The sequence below is a fragment of the Piliocolobus tephrosceles genome, chromosome 5 (genome assembly GCF_002776525.5).
Source record: "Piliocolobus tephrosceles isolate RC106 chromosome 5, ASM277652v3, whole genome shotgun sequence".
In the NCBI taxonomy this organism is placed as follows: domain Eukaryota; kingdom Metazoa; phylum Chordata; class Mammalia; order Primates; family Cercopithecidae; genus Piliocolobus; species Piliocolobus tephrosceles.
In genome coordinates this window covers 32,508,172-32,527,171 of record NC_045438.1, presented here as the reverse complement: position 1 = coordinate 32,527,171, position 19,000 = coordinate 32,508,172, and the positions used below count along the sequence as shown (strand labels likewise).

The following is a 19,000-nucleotide window of genomic DNA, read 5'->3' as shown; positions in this document are numbered from 1 at the left end:
CTAGATAGTTCAGAGTAAAATAAATGTGTGTGTGTATTTTTCCCTGTCTTTCTTACCCTTTCCCCCCCTTTCTTACCCTTTCCCCTGTCTTTCTTACCCTTTCCCCCCCTTACCTTACAAAACTTTGCAATTAGGTGCATGGACTCTGGAACTCATAGCTGCGTTTTAATCCAGGCTCTGCCACCTTCTGGTTGTGTAATAGTGCCCACATTATTTAGCTTTTATTTTCCTTAATTTTCCTCATTTGTAAAATGAGGTCAAAAATAATTAACTAAAGGACATTCATAATAAAATAGTATTAAATGTTAAATATATTATGTTAAATATTACTATTATTTGCAGACATTATATATATATTTTTTAAGTTCAGGGGTACGTGTGCAGGCTTGTTACATAGGTAAACATGTGTCATGGGGGTTTGTTGTACAGGTTATTTCATCAGCCGGGTATTAAGCCTAGTACCCATTAGTTATTTTTCCTGATCCTCTCCCTCCTCCCACCCTCCACCCTCGATAGGCCCCAGTGTGTGTTGTTCCCCTCTATGTGTCCTTGTGTTCTCATCATTTAGCTTCCACTTAAAAGTGAGAATACACGTTGTTTGCTTTTCTGTTCCTGTGATAGTTTGTTAAGGATAGTGGCTTCCAGCTCCATCCATGTTCCTTCAAAGGACATGATCTCATTTTTTATGGCTGCATAGTATTCCATGGTGTATAAGCACCACATTTTCTTTATCCAGTCTATCACTGATGGGCATTTAGGTTCACTCCATGTCTCTGCTACTGTGACTAGTGCTGCAATGAACATAGGCGTGCTTGTGTCTTCATAATAGAATGGTTTATATTCCTTTGTGTATGTACATATCCTTTGTGTTTATTTACATTCCTTTGTGTATATATATATATAGAGAGAGAGGGAGATTGCTGGGTTGAATGATCTTTCTGTCTTTAGGTCTTTGAGAAATCACCATGCCGTCTTCCACAATGATTGAATTAATTTACACTCCCACTAAAAGTGTATAAGCATTCCTTTTTCTCTACAAACTTGCCAGCATCTGTTATTTTTTGACATTTTGATAGTAGCCATTCTGACTGGTGTTAGATGGTATCTCATTGTGGTTTTGATTTGCATTTCTCTAATGATCAGTGATGATGAGCTTTTGTTTCATAGGATTGTTGGCCACATGTGTCTTTTTTTGAGAAGTGTCTGTTCATGTCCTTTGCCCACTTTTTAATGAGGCTGTTTATTACCTCTTGTAAATTTGTTTAAGTTCCTTATAGATGCTGGATATTAGACCTTTGTCAGATGCATAGTCTGCAAAATTTTTCTCCCATTCTGTAGGTTGTCTGTTTACTCTGTAAATTCTTAAATAATTTTTATATATATTTGGAACTTCATATTGGCTGCTCATTGTTTAAAGTCTAAAGGGGGTGGGAAACTGGTTTCTTAACCGGTTTTATACAGCACTTAGGAAAACTACTTCAACACTTTTATCATGTTGAGGAAAAGAAAATATAATTACAGTTCTAGCAAAATGATGCTTCTTATTCTTGATGAAAATATAAATGTATATGGCATATGATAAACTCTTCTATTTGGTGAAATAAAAGTTAATATAATACTAAGAGCAGGTTCAACATTTAGGAAGTGAATTTATTAAGTTTTCTTAGTATCAATTTTTCTTTCTGACATTGTCCAAATGTTGTGTGAAGGTTTTCTTTATTATTTATTTATTTATTTTGGTAATAAAACTTATTTGAATGCTGAGATGGTGTAAGGTCCATAACCCCAGGAACTACCTGCTGTTTAAGATGAGGAAAGTGGTGGTTTATCAAGCACATCTGATAAGAATGAAGATTTTACTGAAATTTCTTCCTTGATTTCTTCTAACATGAATTGATACCTATGAGGGCATTGTAAAGTGTGGATAAAGCTTGTGAAAAGCATTGAAGCCAAACTAAATCCTATGTAAGTTATCAATGAATAGATTTACCTCAAATTGCTAATTTTAAGTGCTTCATTGGTTAATCAGTTGTTCTGTGGTCAGATGATTAAACTAAATGAATTACTGATTTTTAAAAATCAGGTGCTGAACCTTGTTAAAGGGGCTAGATATAAAAAGTCGCATAAGACAAGTCCTGCCCTCAATAGAAGTCATTTTATATTAGAAGAGATAGCAGTTATCATCTTTTAATTGTAATGCACATGGTAATGCTATGACAATATAGGATCAGGAGGACGCTAAAAAGACAAGGGCTAATTCTTCTAGAAGTAAGGGGTGTGGGTGATCTTGAAGGATGGACAGAGGTAACGCAGCGTCAACTCAAAGAGCAGCCAGAGAATACTTGGTGTTTCTGGTACATGCAAATAGTCTGTTGAAGCAGGAGTGTAGGTTGCGTGGTGGAGACTGTCATGATATGTGACTGGAAAAAGGATAAAGCTGAAAACAAGGCAAAGATGATGAAAATGGAGAGGAAAGTATTTACTTGATAAACATTTTGAGGTATGATAGACAAGACATGGTGACTAATGGCTGTGAAGGTCTAGGGAGCTAGAAATTGGGGATAAAGTGGCTTGAATTTGTAATATTATCTGAGATAGGAAACACAGCACAAGTTTATTTTTGTTTTATGCTTTGCTTTTGCTTGGCAAGGATGTGCATATTGCTAATTCAGATTAAAGTATTTTGAGTTTAAATATTTTGTCACCATGCAACCAAAACTACCAAAACTACCTTTGCCTCACTGTCTCTGGCATTAAGAGGATGCTAGTCACAGCATCCTCTTAATTTGTATTTGCATTGTGTCACGCTTCTCATGGCTGGTCTCGTTCATTTTTCATCTCTTATGGAATGTTGTGTGCCTTTTTCAGGGCTCTTAGTTTTTAATGCTAGCGACAAGCAATATAACTGGCTAGTACCAACTAAAATAAAACAAAGAAAGCTCTTTCTATGATTCAAATAGGACACATACCCAAACAATGTAACCCATTCCCCTGAGCACAGTATTCCAGGTGACCGTTTTGGGCCTTAGAAACTTCTAGATCCCCAACCAGACATGAGAGTTAGCAAAGGAAGTAAACAGTTCATTTGAGTGCACCAGGAAACTTCTCTCCACTCAGAGATACATTCCTATTCCTGAGAGTTATGCACAAGTCAATAAATATTAACTAAACAGTTGCAAATACAACTAAATAAAAGCTGAGACTTTTAAAATCACTCAAGAATATACACATTGTAAGCCATTTCATAGGAAACCACTGCGTGTTTGGTTTTGCTCTATTTCTTAACACGGTTTCTTAAAAAATCAGCTTTGGGCCCAGGTGCGGTGGCTCACACCTGTAATCCCAGCACTTTGGGAGGCCGAGGAGGGCGGATCATGAGGTCAGGAGATGGAGACCATCCTGGCTAACACAGTGAAACCTGTCTCTACTCAAAATACAAAAAGCTGGCCATTGTGGCAGGCTCTTTTAGTGCCAGCTACTTGGGAGGCTGAGGCAGGCAGATCACGAGATCAGGAGATTGAGACCATCCTGGCTAACACGGTGAAACCCAGCTACTTGGGAGGCTGAGGCAGGAAAATGGCGTGAACCCGGGAGGCGGAGCTTGCAGTTAGCGGAGACGGCGCCACTGCACTCCAGCCTGGGCTACAGGGCAAGATTCCGTCTCAAAAAAAAAAAAAAATCAGCTTTGGCAGAAGAATGGAAGATCCTCCGTAAATGGGTACTTGAGAACTTGGGCTGTGTTCATAATTTTCTTCTTAAACTGAAAGCCTTAATTCACACTACTGATGGATGAGCCATATATTTTCTCCCTTTAAAACTGATTTCTAACTGTAGTATAAAATGTAAACATAGGCTGGGATGCGGTGGCTCACGCCTATAATCCCAGCACTTTGGAAGGTGAAGGTGGGCAGATCACTTGAGGCCAGGAGTTCGAGACCAACCTGGCCAACATGTGAAACCCCATCTCTACCAAAAATACAAAAAAAATAGCTGGGCATTGTGGCGTGCACCTGTAAACCCAGCTACTTGGGAGACAGAGGCACTGGAATCATTTGAACCTGGGAGGTGGAGGTTGCAGTGAGGCGAGATCGGGCCACTGCACTCCAGCCTGGGTAGCAGAGCGAGACTTCATCTCAAAGAAAAAAAAAAAGTAAACATATAAAAGTGACATGTATTAAACAAAAGCATATTTTAAGAGTTTTTAAAACAGATGAAGGCAAATATTCTTTTGGTTTATTAATTTATATTTAGATGTTAGTCTAAGAGTACTTTAAAGTACATATAATTGTGACTAGTATTTAATTTTAGAGAACAGTTATCCAATTTGTGGACTCAAAGATACATGAAGTTTTAAAAAATGTCATTAACTTTTTACTTTTAGTCTTGTTGTAATTAATTTGTGTATTTTTTCAGGATGAGGGTAGAAAAATGAAGCAAATCAATTCTGCTCCTTGAATATAGCTCTAGTACAAAGTCAGATGGAGTTGAGAAGATTTAAATTACTCTGGAAACTGGAATAAAGTCTCTAATGATGTGTGCATTTAGATTTATTTACACCAGTTCTTCCAGTTACAATGTAGAACTGAAAAATGGATTTAAATTATAGGAACCATACATATTTCAATGCTAGAATGTCTTCATTGGAGAGAAAGAAATACAGAGTCAATAATTTCATAGCATATTTTATTTTTATTTTGTAATTTGTACAAATGTATGGGCTACATATGCAATTTTGTTACATGCATAGATTCTGTAGTGGTCAAGTTAGGGCTTTTAGGGTATTCATCACCCAAATAACGTACATTGTACCTATTAACTAATTCCAAATCATCCTTCTCCCTCACACCCCTTCACCCTTCCAAGAGTCTATTATCTATCATTCTACTCTCTACGTCCATGTTAAGACATTTTTTTGTTTGTTTTTAGCACCAACTTATGAGTGAGAACATGAGATATTTGTCTTTCTGCTCCTGGAGTGTTTAGGTTAAGATAATGACCTCCATTTCCATCCATGTTGCTGCAGAGGACATGATTTCATTCTTTTTTTTTTTTTTTTTTTTCCATTCTTTTTTAAATGCCTGAATAGTATTCCATTGTGTATATATTCCACATTTCCTTTATCCATTCTTCCATTGATGGACACTTAGCTTGATTCCCTATCTTTGTTATTGTGAATGGTGCTGCAATAGACATAAGAGTGCAGGTATCTTTTTGATATATTATTTCTTTCCATTTGGATAGTGGGATTGCTGGATTGAATGGTAGTTCTATTTGAGTTGTTTGAGAAACCTCCATACTGTTTTTCCATAGAGGTTGTACTAACTTACATTCCCATCAATAGTGTGTAACGGTTCCTTTTTCTCTGCATCCTCACCAACATCTGTTATTTTTTGTCTTTTTAATAAGCGTCATTCTTGCTGGTGTGAGGTGGTATCTCATTGTGGTTTTAATTTGCATTTCTGTGATGTTGATAATATAGTTTCTTTATAAAGAGTTAAAGGTTGATTTATTTAAAATCTTCAAATACTTTAAATATCTAATAACTCTTATTTGTGGTTTTTAGAAGAAGAATTGAGCCAGTATTGCTGGTTGTTCTGCTCAGAGTAAGGGCTCCTCTCTGGCATAATCAGTTATTTTACTCATTTCATTTTTCAACATTAAGTTTGAGAATGTAACAGTTGCTAGAAAAGGAAAACAAAAGTTTTTTAGACATAAAAGGCTTAAGAAGATATTTTTTAAAAGTTTTAACACTTGATGAGTTCATTTAAAAGATTTCAAAAGTATTTCAGATTTGACTAATGTGCTTATGTCAGAGTTCCCGTCAGTTTTGAATAATTTCATTTTCAATTCATTTAAACTTGAAATGTTAGTACAGACTATAAAAATAATGAAATTAGTTATTTAATATTGATTAAAAGCTATTGTATTAGTTTTAATTGATCATTTCAGTTTTATTTTTTCCTCAGTTGAGGTTACTAGCAGAGCCATTTCTAAATGCATTGTTGACACGCAGAATTTTCCCTCAGAAAGTAATCCTCTCCTTTTTACCATGAAGCCAGAAACCTCATGTATTTCCTTAAATAAGATTACTTACTGTAGAGACTCCATTTCATGTTCTAGAATTTTCTTTCATTTTCTCTGTTAAAACTTCTTTCGTCTTTCCTCTTGGTTTTGAGCTCTGTTCCTAGACGATCATTAAAGCATTAATGGCCAATAGGCCTTAATAATAAGGTATGCCTTCCAGGCAACATCTTTCTATACTTCTAAGACAAAGTAATTTTAAGGTAAAAAAAATCAGGAGTGCTTTATTTGAAAGGGAGCCTTTTCATTGTTTCCCCACATCATACTTCTAGAATCTGCTTGCCTAGTTTGGTGCAATAATTTCTAATAATCCCACAGAGCATTTTATGGGTCACAACTTGAAACCATATGGGAGTGCTGACTCGATGGGCATTGTCCTACTCTGGGGCAGTAGTTCTGAAAAGACGATGATGTCCCTTTCCCTCCTCCACCCCAAAGATATTTGGTAATGTTTGTAAACATTTTTTATTGTCACGACTGGGGAAGTGCTACTGGCATCTAGTGGGTAGAGGCCAGGTATGTTGTTCAACATTCTATAATGCGAACAGTATCCTCCTACAAGGATTACTTAGCTCACAAATGTGAATAGTGCTGAGGTTGGGAAATCCTGCACTAAGACAATACCAGCCTAGGATGCATATAATTAATCTAGCCAAAAGGCTTTCCTTTTCGTCTGGAATCAGAAGTAAAGTAAGTTTTGATTTACCACCTAGAGTGGCACAGCTATTTATGAGATAGTCTACTACTTTCTTGCTTTGGCAGAGATAAATAGTTAAAATATATATACTTTCAAATTGGAATTTAAATTAAGCATTCTGTAATAAATGAAATAGGAAACTTTAGAGTTTTGCCTTGGTCATTAATATTATAGTTTTAGAAATAACACTTTTAGTGCTTTTTCTTAGTGTTATTTCCCCACTCAGATTCTTTTCATTTTCTCCAGTTTGGGACAGATAACCCAGCAAGCTTCTTGGATTTGTGTGAATGCACAGTATTTATTAATATTTACTGTATTTTCTTCTGTTTCTTTAAGTTACATCTTTCTATGTTTGAGTTCCTCAAAACTTTCTATAGTTTGAATCATTCACTAATTTATTCATTAAATAAATGTTTATTGTCAATTGATCCAGATAAAGTATGTTAGGGCTACAATGATGAATAAAATGGTCAAAAATCCATACAGTCAAGGAGTTTATATTCTAGTGGAACAGAGAGACAATAAGTGAAAATACACCAGAAAATTGCATAGGGATGAGTGCTATGGAAACAAGAAAGGAAGGGAAGGGGGAGTTTCAGGGTGAGGGATGGGGGTAAAATTTTAAATTGATTGACAGGTAAAGACTAACTGAAAAAGTGGCATCTGAGCAAATACCTGAAGAGGATTGGAGAGTGAGCTGTGTGGAATTCTGGGAGAAGTACATTCCAGGAAGGGGAAACTACAAGTGTGAATGTCCTGAGGCTGGAATGTGCTTAGTCTGTTTGAGGACAACAGAGCAGTCCGCATAGCTGGAAGAGAGCGAACTGGAGATGAAAAAGCAGCAATGGAGTCAGGGAGGTGATGGATGAAAGGATCATGTCAGAATTTACAAGGTTGTTGGAGACATGCTGGCTTTTACCCTGAGTGAGAGGGGGAGCCATTTGAGACTTTTGAGCAGAAGCATAACAGAATCTGACTTGTGTTTTAAAATGATAACTTTTGATACTTGCTTATACACTGTTGGTGGGAATGTAAATGAGTTCAGTCACTGTGGAGAGAAGTTTGGAGATTTCTCAAAGAGCTAAGAACTACTATTGGACCCAGCAATCTGATTATTGTATATATACCCACAGGTTCTACCAAAAACATGCGCCCATATGTTCATTGCAGCACTATTCACAATAGAAAAGACATGGAATCGGCCGGGCGCGGTGGCTCAAGCCTGTAATCCCAGCACTTTGGGAGGCCGAGACGGGTGGATCACAAGGTCAGGAGATCGAGACCATCCTGGCTAACACGGTGAAACCCCGTCTGTACTAAAAAATACAAAAAACTAGCCGGGCGAGGTAGCGGGCGCCTGTAGTCCCGGCTACTCCGGAGGCTGAGGCAGGAGAATGGCATAAACCCGGGAGGCGGAGCTTGCAGTGAGCTGAGATCCGGCCACTGTACTCCCGCCTGGGCGACAGAGCGAGACTCCATCTCAAAAAAAAAAAAAAAAAAAAAAAAAAAAAAAAAAAAAAAAAAAAAAATTTTTTTTTTTGTTGGGCAGTCACTAATTATTGTGTTGTGAAAATCAGACAGGAGATACCTAATTATTCAAAAAGGTGAATGTATTGTTTATCTTAAACAATGGAGAAAGTCCTGTTTTATACTTGTGAAATCACAGAAATATAAGTTAACTTTGAAGCATCAGTGCTGCAGGTCAATTTTGGATGCTTAGAAAAACTTGATGGTAATCATTGAATTTATATGAAAAAATAATTACAAACAATTTAAAGTCTGAGATTAAGAATGAGACTTATTGCTAAGGAGAAGATAAGGTTATTGATCCTAACCTGACTGATTTTATGTCAGTCTTTTACATTGACATTTGATTGATATAAATCTCTTACAACCCCAAATTTTGGATTAGATTTTTTCCAAATGATTTCCGATGAATGCAAATTCATATGTATTTCTAATTTACATATATGTTATATAAATTTAATTTTATGACTGATTCTGAGGTTGTTAAAGGTCTCTAAGGCAGAAACTGTTATCTCCCAATTATCCTTCTCCTTTCTTTAATATAAATACCTGATTTTGTCATAGCATTTTGCAGCTTTAAGACTGCATTTTCTAGGCTTGAAAGCAGCCCAGTGAGCTTTGGGACTAGGTTGGGGAATTTTAGGTGGTTATTCTTAGAAGTCTTCTTTAAAGTGAGCATGCATGCCCTTCTTTTCTCCCTCTGCCTAGTTTCCTGGAACTCAGATATACACGTGATGTCTGGAGCTCTAGCAGTCATGTTGGATGATGAGATGAAGGAGTTACCAGCACTAAAATTGGCAAAGAAGACCTGGAAGGTGTCTGGGTTGCTGAAGAGCTCATGAAGCCACTGCATCAGGCTGGACTGCTGAATATTAGTTTTCTTGACAGAACAAAATCTTGTTTGTGTAAATCACTATTATCCAGGTCTCTCTTAGTTGCAGCAAAATTCAGTTTCTATAGATAAAGTAAGAATCATTCGTTCTCATCCCACCCATATGTCTTTAAAAGAAAATTTTCTTTTATTGACTGATCTTCTGATACCTCCTCATTTCTCTATAACTTCCTAGGGAAAGACAAACTTTGGGTGGGCCACTGTTTTCATGTACAAGATTTCTAGCCATTTGTCTTGGTGTTCCACATCTATGACAGCAGTTTGATCTCATTATGAAGTAACAGCTCAAACAGTAGTTCTACATGAGGATGAGGGTGGGGGAGTTGTAGAATCATTTTGGGGAGTTTTTCCAAACTACACATTCCTAGCTCCATTATCTCTGCAGAGATTCTGATATTCTTTATCAGCTCACATTTGAGACTTACTTATCTGTAGCACATCCGCAAGTTTTTACTTGCTTCCAATTGGCAAAATGTAACATTAAAAACAAACTAGGAATTCTGTGAAGTGAAAAACTGCCTAGAGCATTACAAGATAGTAGAAAAAAGGTATACATTTTTAAATATTTTGAAATCCAGTTAGAGGCTCACAAACTTTTAATTTAAATGGGTCTTGAATCTTAGTTTGAAAAGCCTCAGTCAAATATAAGTGGCCTAATGTAAATGACCATATATTTTTTCTCCAGTAGTTTCTTCCTAGAATTGCTCCTTCAGAAATGTGGGGAGAAAGTTTGGAGGAAGACACTGGGCTATATGTCTGTCAAACCACTATTTTTCTTGTCATTATCACACTTTCAGTAATATATATTAAACACTAAAGCATATGTGTTGCTGTGCTAGCTACTATATGCATTTGCCAATGGCAAAACCCAATTATCTCCTGTTTCCATCAATAGCTCTTCCAGGTCTCTGTGGGAGGACTCAGGGTCTTCTTTTTACTCTCTTGGTGGGTGGCCTGTTGATTTGGGCTTACACGGCTCAGCATGTACTCATTTGGCTAAGCAGTAATTAGACCAAGACTGTGGCATTTCTTGCTTTGTCTACAAGATGTGGTGATAGAAGAGACAAAGACTGAATTATATATATACCTGATATATTTGATGAAGAAGTAGTGTGTTCGGGACAGGAGAACTCTACAAATAAAAATAATCAAAAACAGAAGCAAAAAGTGAAAAGAGAGTTGGATTACATATAACAAGGAAATAACCTTAGCTCAGATGTGTGGCAGCAGCATTGCCGATTTTAAAATTGAAAAAGAAATCGTAGACTGCCTTCAATGATTAGTTCCACAATTAGAGAGAAACTATTAGGATGCAAATACTGTACTTGTGTGTACTCAGAGCACTGCAGAACACAGTGTCTTGTGCAAATCATATGTTCAGGGAATGTGTATTATTGACTACTTTTTTTAAAGTAGTAATTTTATGCTTTGGGTGATACTGAAAGTTCATTTCAATTTGAGTATGCTTTTGATTTAAAAATTTTATTTGTGCAACTTTAATTGTACAGTCTTATATTCTTTGCTAGTTTATATAAGTTGTGTGAAGTCAGGGATTTATTATGGCATTCAGCACAAGCTTTTAATAAATAATGGGTGGATTCAGTAAGTACAAGGGTAAAACCTCAGCATTTTTCTGAGATTTGACTTTTTACCTTATTAATTTTCTTTTTACCTTATTGACTAAGACATAAGCCTTATGTACTGGATTTGAGAGAATGGCTGTGGTCATCAGCTGTCTACCTGAGTCCAGTCTCTTCTTTGCTTTAGTGAAGGGAATATTGCCAGGCAAATGCTAAGACTTCTTCCTTGGCTTTTGAGTGAAAGTGACTTGTGTCAGATCTGGGCTGGCTGAGGCTTTTTATAAGTGCACCTGTGTGGTTTTCCATGCTCTTCTCCAGTTTCTGCCCGCTGGATACAGATGATGATGCATCACTAGAAGATAGGAGAGCCACACGGTAGGTTGTGGAGAGAGGCCCACTAGTATAAATACCAGCCCTCTGCTGCTACATATGTGAGAAATAAACTGCTATTGCTTTTAACTCACGAAAATGTCCAGGTCTATTGATTACATAAGTTTAGTTTATTTTAACCAGTACAGATTTTAACTTGTTTATTTCACATGAAAATTAATTATTCAATCATTAAAATACTAATACATAATTGAAGTAGAAACAGATATATTCTATGTACTACAAAAGTCTGAAAAAGTAGCTTATATAGTGACCACTTTCAAAGATGGGAAAGATTTTAGAAAAATGAGATTTCTGGGAGCAAACTCATAGGATGGAGACTGTATGTTGAGTAAAGATCTTGATTTTTGGTGCCTTAACATGACTGGAGTTCTATTCCTTGTTTTGCTGCTTAAGTAGTTGTGATCCCAGGAGGCTGGGCTATGGTTTTCTCATCAGTTGAAAGAGGTTAACCTACTGCTACTTCCAAAAAGGCTAAAATTGGGGAAGATACTCTATTTTTGATGAGTTGCTATAGTTTTTTGGGCAATTTGAGATTATCATTGAGTTTTTATTAACTCTGTCCTATCACAGCTTGCTTCTGTTGCTGTACACAGTGTTCATGCTTTGTGAATTATAAGTAAAATGTCATCAGATTTTCTAAAAAAATTACTTAGCTTTCTTTCAGCCTCTTGCTTTAGTATATTTTTCAATTTAATAAAACTAATAGTGCCTGGAATAAATGTATTGACTTACACATTTAATAGTATGCTAAATAAATCTATCTATTTCTATTCAGTAGCATATTTAATACTGATGTGGTTTAGGCTGTGCCCCACCCAAATCTCATCTCGAGTTGTAATCCTCATAATCCCCACGTGGTAGGAGCTGATTAGATCATGGGAGCTGTTTCCCCCATGCTGTCTTCATGATAGTGAGAGGTTCTCACGAGATCTGGTGGTTTTATAAATGGCAGTTTCCCCTGGGCTTCTCTCTCTCTCTCTCCTGCAGCCTTGCAAAGAAGTTGCTGGCTGCCCCTTCTGCCATGATTGTACGTTTCCTGAGGCCACTCCAGCCATGTGGAACTGTGAGTCAATGAAACTCTTTCCTTTATAAATTACTCAGTGTCAGGGACGTTCTTTACAGCAGTATGAAAATGGACTAATACAAATACATTTAATAATATTTGGCACCATATTGAATAAATGCATTTTCCTCATGTCTGTGTTTAGGTCATAATGAATGAGCTGGATTATTTGCTGTAAGGTTCTTTTCTAAAAACTGAGATGTATTTTTACAGAAGGAAGTTTGCCCAAATGCTATAAAGGGGAAGTATTAGGCAAAGAAGAGGCAGACTGTCCAGTCGGCTCCAAGACAGACACAAGCTGGGAGTCTTTGCTTTCACGGGATAATTCTTTTAATCCAGTACATAGCAACAATTTTTGGATTTCTTCTTCACTCTCAGTTCTCCCCTCTGCAACTGTTCTGTTCTACTGCACCATGCTGGCACTGTGGTTCTAGGAAATACCCTGACTCTAGAGCCCAGGTCCTGGCATTTTTTTTTTTTTTTTTTTGAGACAGTGTCACTCTGTCGCCCTGGCCAGATCACAGTGGGGGAATCTCGGCTCACTTCAACCTATGTCTTCCAGGCTCAAGCTATCCTTCCGCCTCAGCCTCTGGGGTAGCTGCGACTTCAGACACACACCACTGGCATGTGACAATTTTTTTTTTTTTAATACTTTATGTTCTAGGGTACAGTGCACAACATGCAGGTTTGTTACGTATGTATACATGTGCCATGTTGGTGTGCTGCACGCATTAACTCGTCATTTACATTAGGTATATCTCCTGATGCTATCCCTCCCCCCTTCCCCCACCCCACAACAGGCCCCGGTGTGTGATGTTCCCCTTCCTGTGTCCAAGTGTACTTCTCCAGGTAGATAGGTATTGCCCAGGCCCAACAGGCTGCATGTGCAGAGCCTCACTTGTCCAGTAGGGGCGCCGGCCACACTATGTTTGGTTTAAACTCTAAATTCCCTTTGGGTCTGGGGTGCATATTGTGTAACGTTCTTTCTCTCTGCAATCACTCTTGAAACACATTTTTATTTTATTTTAAATCTGTAATTTATTTTATCTACTTATTTAAAATCTTTATAACACTTTTACTTTAGTTAGCAGATTGCATAGGAACAAAATAGTACTTGAGGCTCCGACTTTTAATTATGGAGTAAAACATTTGATTAAGATATAGATGTTCAGAATAAGGCTCCTAATTCTTAAGAGCTGGAATCATCTTTGCCTAAAAATTTGCTGTTGTCCTGAGCAATTGTTTGGTCTGACTCTGCCAGCACCTATCTATTTTTAAAAAGGGTATTGTGGCTGGGCATGGTGGCTTATAGTTGTGATCCCAGCACTTTAGGAAGCTGAAGCTGGAAGATCACTTGAAAACAAATGGCAATCATTAAAAAATCAGGAAACAACAGGTGTTGGAGAGGATGTGGAGAAATAGGAACACTTTTACACTGTTGGTGGGATTGTAAACTACTTCAACCATTATGGAAAACAGTATGGCAATTCCTCAAGGATCTAGAACTAGATGTACCATATGACCCAGCCATCCCACTACTGGGTATATACCCAAAGGATTATAAATTATTCTACTACAAAGACATGCACACGTATGTTTATTGCGGCACTATTCACAATAGCAAAGACTTGGAATCAACCCAAATGTCCATCAGTGACAGACTGGATTAAGAAAATGTGGTGCATATACGCCATGGAATACTATGCAGCCATAAAAAAGGATGAGTTTGCGTCCTTTGTAGGGACATGGATGCAGCTGGAAACCATCATTCTTAGCAAACTATCACAAGAAGAGAAAACCAAACACCGCATGTTCTCACTCATAGGTGGGGACTGAACAATGAGTTCACTTGGACTCGGGAAGGGGAACATCACACACTGGGGCCTATCATGGGGAGGGGGGAGGGGGGAGGGATTGCATTGGGGAGTTATACCTGATATAAATGATGAATTGATGGGTGCTGATGAGTTGATGGGTGCAGCACACCAACATGGCACAGGTATACATATGTAACAAACCTGCACGTTATGCACATGTACCCTAGAACTTAAAGTATAATAATAATAATAATAATAAAAAAGAAAACAGAAGTTCAAGATTAGCTTGGGCAACATAGGGAAACCCTGTCTCTACAAAAATTAAAACAATCAAACAAACAAAAATGGTAATTGTGTTTAATGTGTCATGAATGAAACATTTTCCTTCTCCTTCCATTTGTAACTGAGAGGGAAGTCCTGACATTACAACAACATTGTCCATTATACAGTCAGCATCTGCAGGCCTGTTCTTCCTCTCCCACTGCCAACTCATTATGGATATATTGGGATGCATAGGTATCCAAGGCTCATTAAATACACAGTAAAAAGTTGGACAGGAGAAAAAGGGGTCAAACTCTATGCAGAACTCTCCCAGAGAAGCTAAAAGGCAAGAAGGTCAAAGTTTCCTTGTGTGTGTTTCAAATTTTTTTAAGTGAAAGAAGACACTGTTTCTATGTTCTGTGTGTCCAAGTGTTAACAGAATGAGAAATACTTTTTGTTCACATTCCCTTGTAACCTTGAACTAACTGAGAATGTTGAAATTTTTGTCTTTCTTTTTTATTGCATCCCACAAAAAGGTTATTCCAAATTCACTTGGCAATATTCAGACAAGCTATTTCCTAATTCTCAAAATAGCTTTTGTTTTGAGTGTTTCCCGAAAGTCTTAAAATATGTTCATGTTCATGAACTGTATATATGCTTCATTACTAAACTTTTGGATTGAAAATCCTTAAAGGAAAAAATGAAACTTGAAGAGCAAAGATTTTTAAATATTGTAAATCTAGATAAGCAGAAAAGCACATTAAAATATCATCTTTTTACTAACAAATAGAAAGTAGCTTAAAGTTACATACTCAGAAAAGAACCTCATTAATACTGGAAAGTTAAATTTTTGTTGCTCTTATTGCGAATCATACTAATTTATTGATTTTTCAACCACAGAAATTTTTTTACTTAACATAAAATTACTCATGGAGTAACAAAGTAATATTATGAAATCATTCAAAATTGAACGTCCTTTCGAAGCATTCCACATAGTATGGATTTTCTCCTAAGGAAACACATTCTATTTTCTGAAATTGTAAACTCATTCATTTACTCATTCAACAAATACTCACCGAGGTCCAGCTGGCACTGTACTGGTACTGATAATACAACAGTGGAGGAATTAGACATTAATGAAATAATCACACACAACTCTATAATCACAGATTGGGATCTGTATGATGAGGGAAATAAGTTGGGAGTCTTGAGAGACCTGATTGAGGCTGAAAAATTGGGAAGAACCTTGTGAAGAAGTAACTCTTGAGATGTGATGTGAAGGGTGAGTAGGAAATCAACCAGGCACACAGCGAATCAGGACAGCATGTACCATGGTCCTGGCATAAGAAGGAGCACGGCATCTGTGAGGACCTGAAGGAAGGTGAATGTACCCAGGGCACAGAAGGTGAGGGAGGATGTGTCCCCTGAGTTCAGCCAGGTCTGTATCTTGTTGGATCTGAAACTGTGCTAAACATTTTGATTTTATGTTAAGCCCAAAGTAAGTTTTTAAGGTATTTTAAGAAAAAATGGAGAAAGACCATATGAGCATTTAAAAAATTGCTCTGGCTGTATCATGGAGGATAAATTAGAGAGGGAAATAGGTGTGGATGAGAGAAAGCCAGATAAGGAGCAGTGTTAGTCCGTTCTTATGCTGTTATGAAGACATACCTGAGACTGGGTAATTTATAAAGAAAAGAGGTTTAACTGACTCACAATTCCACATGGCTGGGGAGGGCTCAGGAAACTTACAATCATGGCAGAAGGCACCTCTTCAGAGGATGGCAGGAGAGAGAATGAATGCGAGCAAGCAGAGGAAATGCCAGATGCTTATGAAACCATCAGATCTTTTAATAACTCACTCACTATCACAATAACAGGATGGGGGAAGTCGCCCCCATGATTCAATTACCTCCCACAAAGTCCCTCCCATGACACCTGGGGATTATGGGGATTATAATTCAAGATGAGATTTGGGTCCAGTACACTAAACCATATTAGGGGCTATTAAAATGGTGCAGGGGAGAGTTGTCAATAGTAGCAGTGGAGAGAAAGTGATAAGTAGAGAGGTTCAAGAGATTTTTAGAAGATAAAATCAATAGGAAACTTTCTAGAGTTCTCACATAGTGAACCTTAGAAGTGAGGGCAAAAGCCTAATTTGATGAGGCACCCATCTTCCTCATTGTTGAAAGGTACATGGCATTTATGTCACATCAGCAGAGGCAGCTGCTGAAGAAGGTAGACAAGTAATAGGCTATTGCATGCCAGAAGTTTCAATCAGAAACAGAACAGTCAAAGTTAAGGCAAGATAGTGGCCAAGCTAAGGCCAACAGCAACAGCTGGGATCTCTCTTAGGAAGGCTCCTTGAATGAAGCAACTAAGTTGACATTCAGTGTGGTTGTGAAGATTAGGTAACAGGTACTCTGCAAATGGTAGCAACAGCAATAATAATAATAAGTAACAATTTTTTTATTGTTGAATATACTTTTCTTTCACATCTTTTTTAAATGGTTATTATTGAGATCACTTTTTTTTTCACAGTTATAGCTTCAGCTATATCTTTATTTGGCAAATGTTGCATACTAGTTAGGTGCCAGATACCACAGAAGGTGATGAAGTTAAAGTGCAGGAGACAAATATATTTTCTGTCCTCACAGACTTTTTATTTTAAATTTTCACTTTATATGTATATTTTTTGAGACAGAGTCTTGCTCTGTTTCCCAAACTGGAGTGCAGTGGCATGATCTTGGCTCACCGCAATCCTCTAGTGCTTCATGCAGGGGCAATGGTGATCACCTGCTAACTTATAACATTCCCAGCAGCCTCCCTCACTTTCAGTCTATGCTGCCAGCCCCTGTTACATTAGCCTCCTGAAAGTGTTGGTGTTATTACTTTCTGCTTAAGTTCAGTGCTTCTCCTTATCTATCAAAGTGAACTCTGTAGCCTTGTATTCAAAGTTTACTGTAACCTAGTCTCATTTTATGTCTCTAGCTTTTTCTTCTATTATTCTTACCCATGATTCTTTTTTTTTTTTTTTTTTTTTTTTACCCATGATTCTTAATGCAAACAATATTGGCCTTTGGGAAGGAACATTATTTGTTGAGCCATAACTTCCCAGGAACTATAGAGCATTTAGCCACACTGAGCCCATCCACTAAACGCCAGGAGAACTCTCTGGGCATTACAAAATAATAAACATGTCCATAAATGTCCCGACCTGCGGGACAGTCAAACGGGCCCTGGAAGGGGGAGTGGGAATGGAGGAGACAAGAAAACACGAGAAATGGAGACAAGTCAAATAGCCTGATCAAGGCTCGTTTAATAATGGTGGTGCGATGCCTTATATAGGCTGGCAGGGGAAGCGGTTGGGCCAGGGCGGTGATGGGGGCCGGGTCTTCTCAAATTACAATTGCGCGTGCGCCGTGGGTTTGTAATTTTGCCGGGCGCGGGATCGCACCTGCGCCGTAGGCTGCATATCTTTCTGGGCGCGAAAAGGTCGGCGGGCGCGGGAAAGGTTTGGGCGCGCGCGGGAAAGGTTTGGGCGCGCGCGGCGAAAGGTTTAGGCGCGCGCGGGAACAGTTTATAATGAAGAACCCGGAAATGTGCCATTTTGTCTCCGCTTTGCGGAGATCAAGCAACAGAGGTCGGCTAACTCCGGGCCTCATGGCTCCGGACACATAAATTAGGGAGAAGGGAGCAGAAGACTGTCCCTGGTTGAGAACTCGTATGACTACACCGTTAACAAAAGACAGTATGTATTTATTGAGGCTGCACCACTCTGTTATTTCCTTATTTAATCCACGTAACAACTGCCTGAGCTAGGTGTTATTTTTATAAATATAGATATGTGGAGAAAAGTTGGCTCAGGAAAGTGAAAGAGTTACATAGCTACTGAGAGAAAGAGAGCTGGTTCAAAATGTTCACTTGTATACTTCATCCAGATTGGGCTAACATGCTCTATTTTGTACTGATTCTCTTCATTCTGCTTATTCTGCCTGATATGGTTTGGATATTTGTACCCTCCAAATCTCATTTTAAAATGTGATCCTCAGTGTTGGAGGTGGCCTAGTAGGAGGTGTTTGGGTCGTGGGGGCAGATCCCTCATGAGGGCTTGCTGCCACCCTTGTGGTAAAGTGTGAGTTCTTGCTTTATTAGTTCACATGAGATCTGGTTGTTAAAGGAGCCTGGAACCTCCTCCTCTCTCTCTCTTGCTCTCTTTTGCCATGTGACACGCCTGCTCCCTCTTCATTTTCTGCCACGGGTAAAAGCTTCCTGAGGTCTCACTAGAAGCTGAGAAGCTGAGTAGAAGCTGAGTCTCACTAGAAGATTTTAGGGCACTAGAAGTGCCATGCTTGTACAGCCTGCAGAACCATGAGCCAAAGGAACCTCTTTTCCCTGGAAACTACTCAGTCTCAGACATTCCTTTATAGGAAAAAAGGAATACATTGCCTAAATACCCCTAATTTCTTCCTCTCTCTTTCTCTCCTTCTTTCCTCCCTCCCCCTCTCTCTCTTTCTCTTTCTCCTTCCTTCCTTCCTTCCTTCCTTCCTTCCTTCCTTCCTTCCTTCCTTCCTTCCTTCCTTCCTTCCTTCCCTCCTTCCCTCCCTCTTTTCTTTCTTTCTCTCTTTCTTTCTTTCTTTCTTTCTCTTTCTTTCTTTCTTTCTTTCTTTCTTTCTTTCTTTCTTTCTTTCT

The 19,000-nt window shown here is 38.1% G+C and overlaps 1 long non-coding RNA gene across 1 annotated transcript in view; it reads right to left on the bottom strand.

The window, feature by feature from the left end:
- LOC111554923 overlaps positions 1 to 9,443 on the bottom strand; it is a 30,776-nt gene extending 21,333 nt beyond the window's left edge. The window contains exon 1 of the long non-coding RNA XR_002735369.1: positions 8,855 to 9,443. This is a non-coding gene — a long non-coding RNA (uncharacterized LOC111554923). The remainder of the gene's footprint in view (positions 1 to 8,854) is intronic.
- Between the last annotated feature and the right edge of the window lie 9,557 nt (positions 9,444 to 19,000).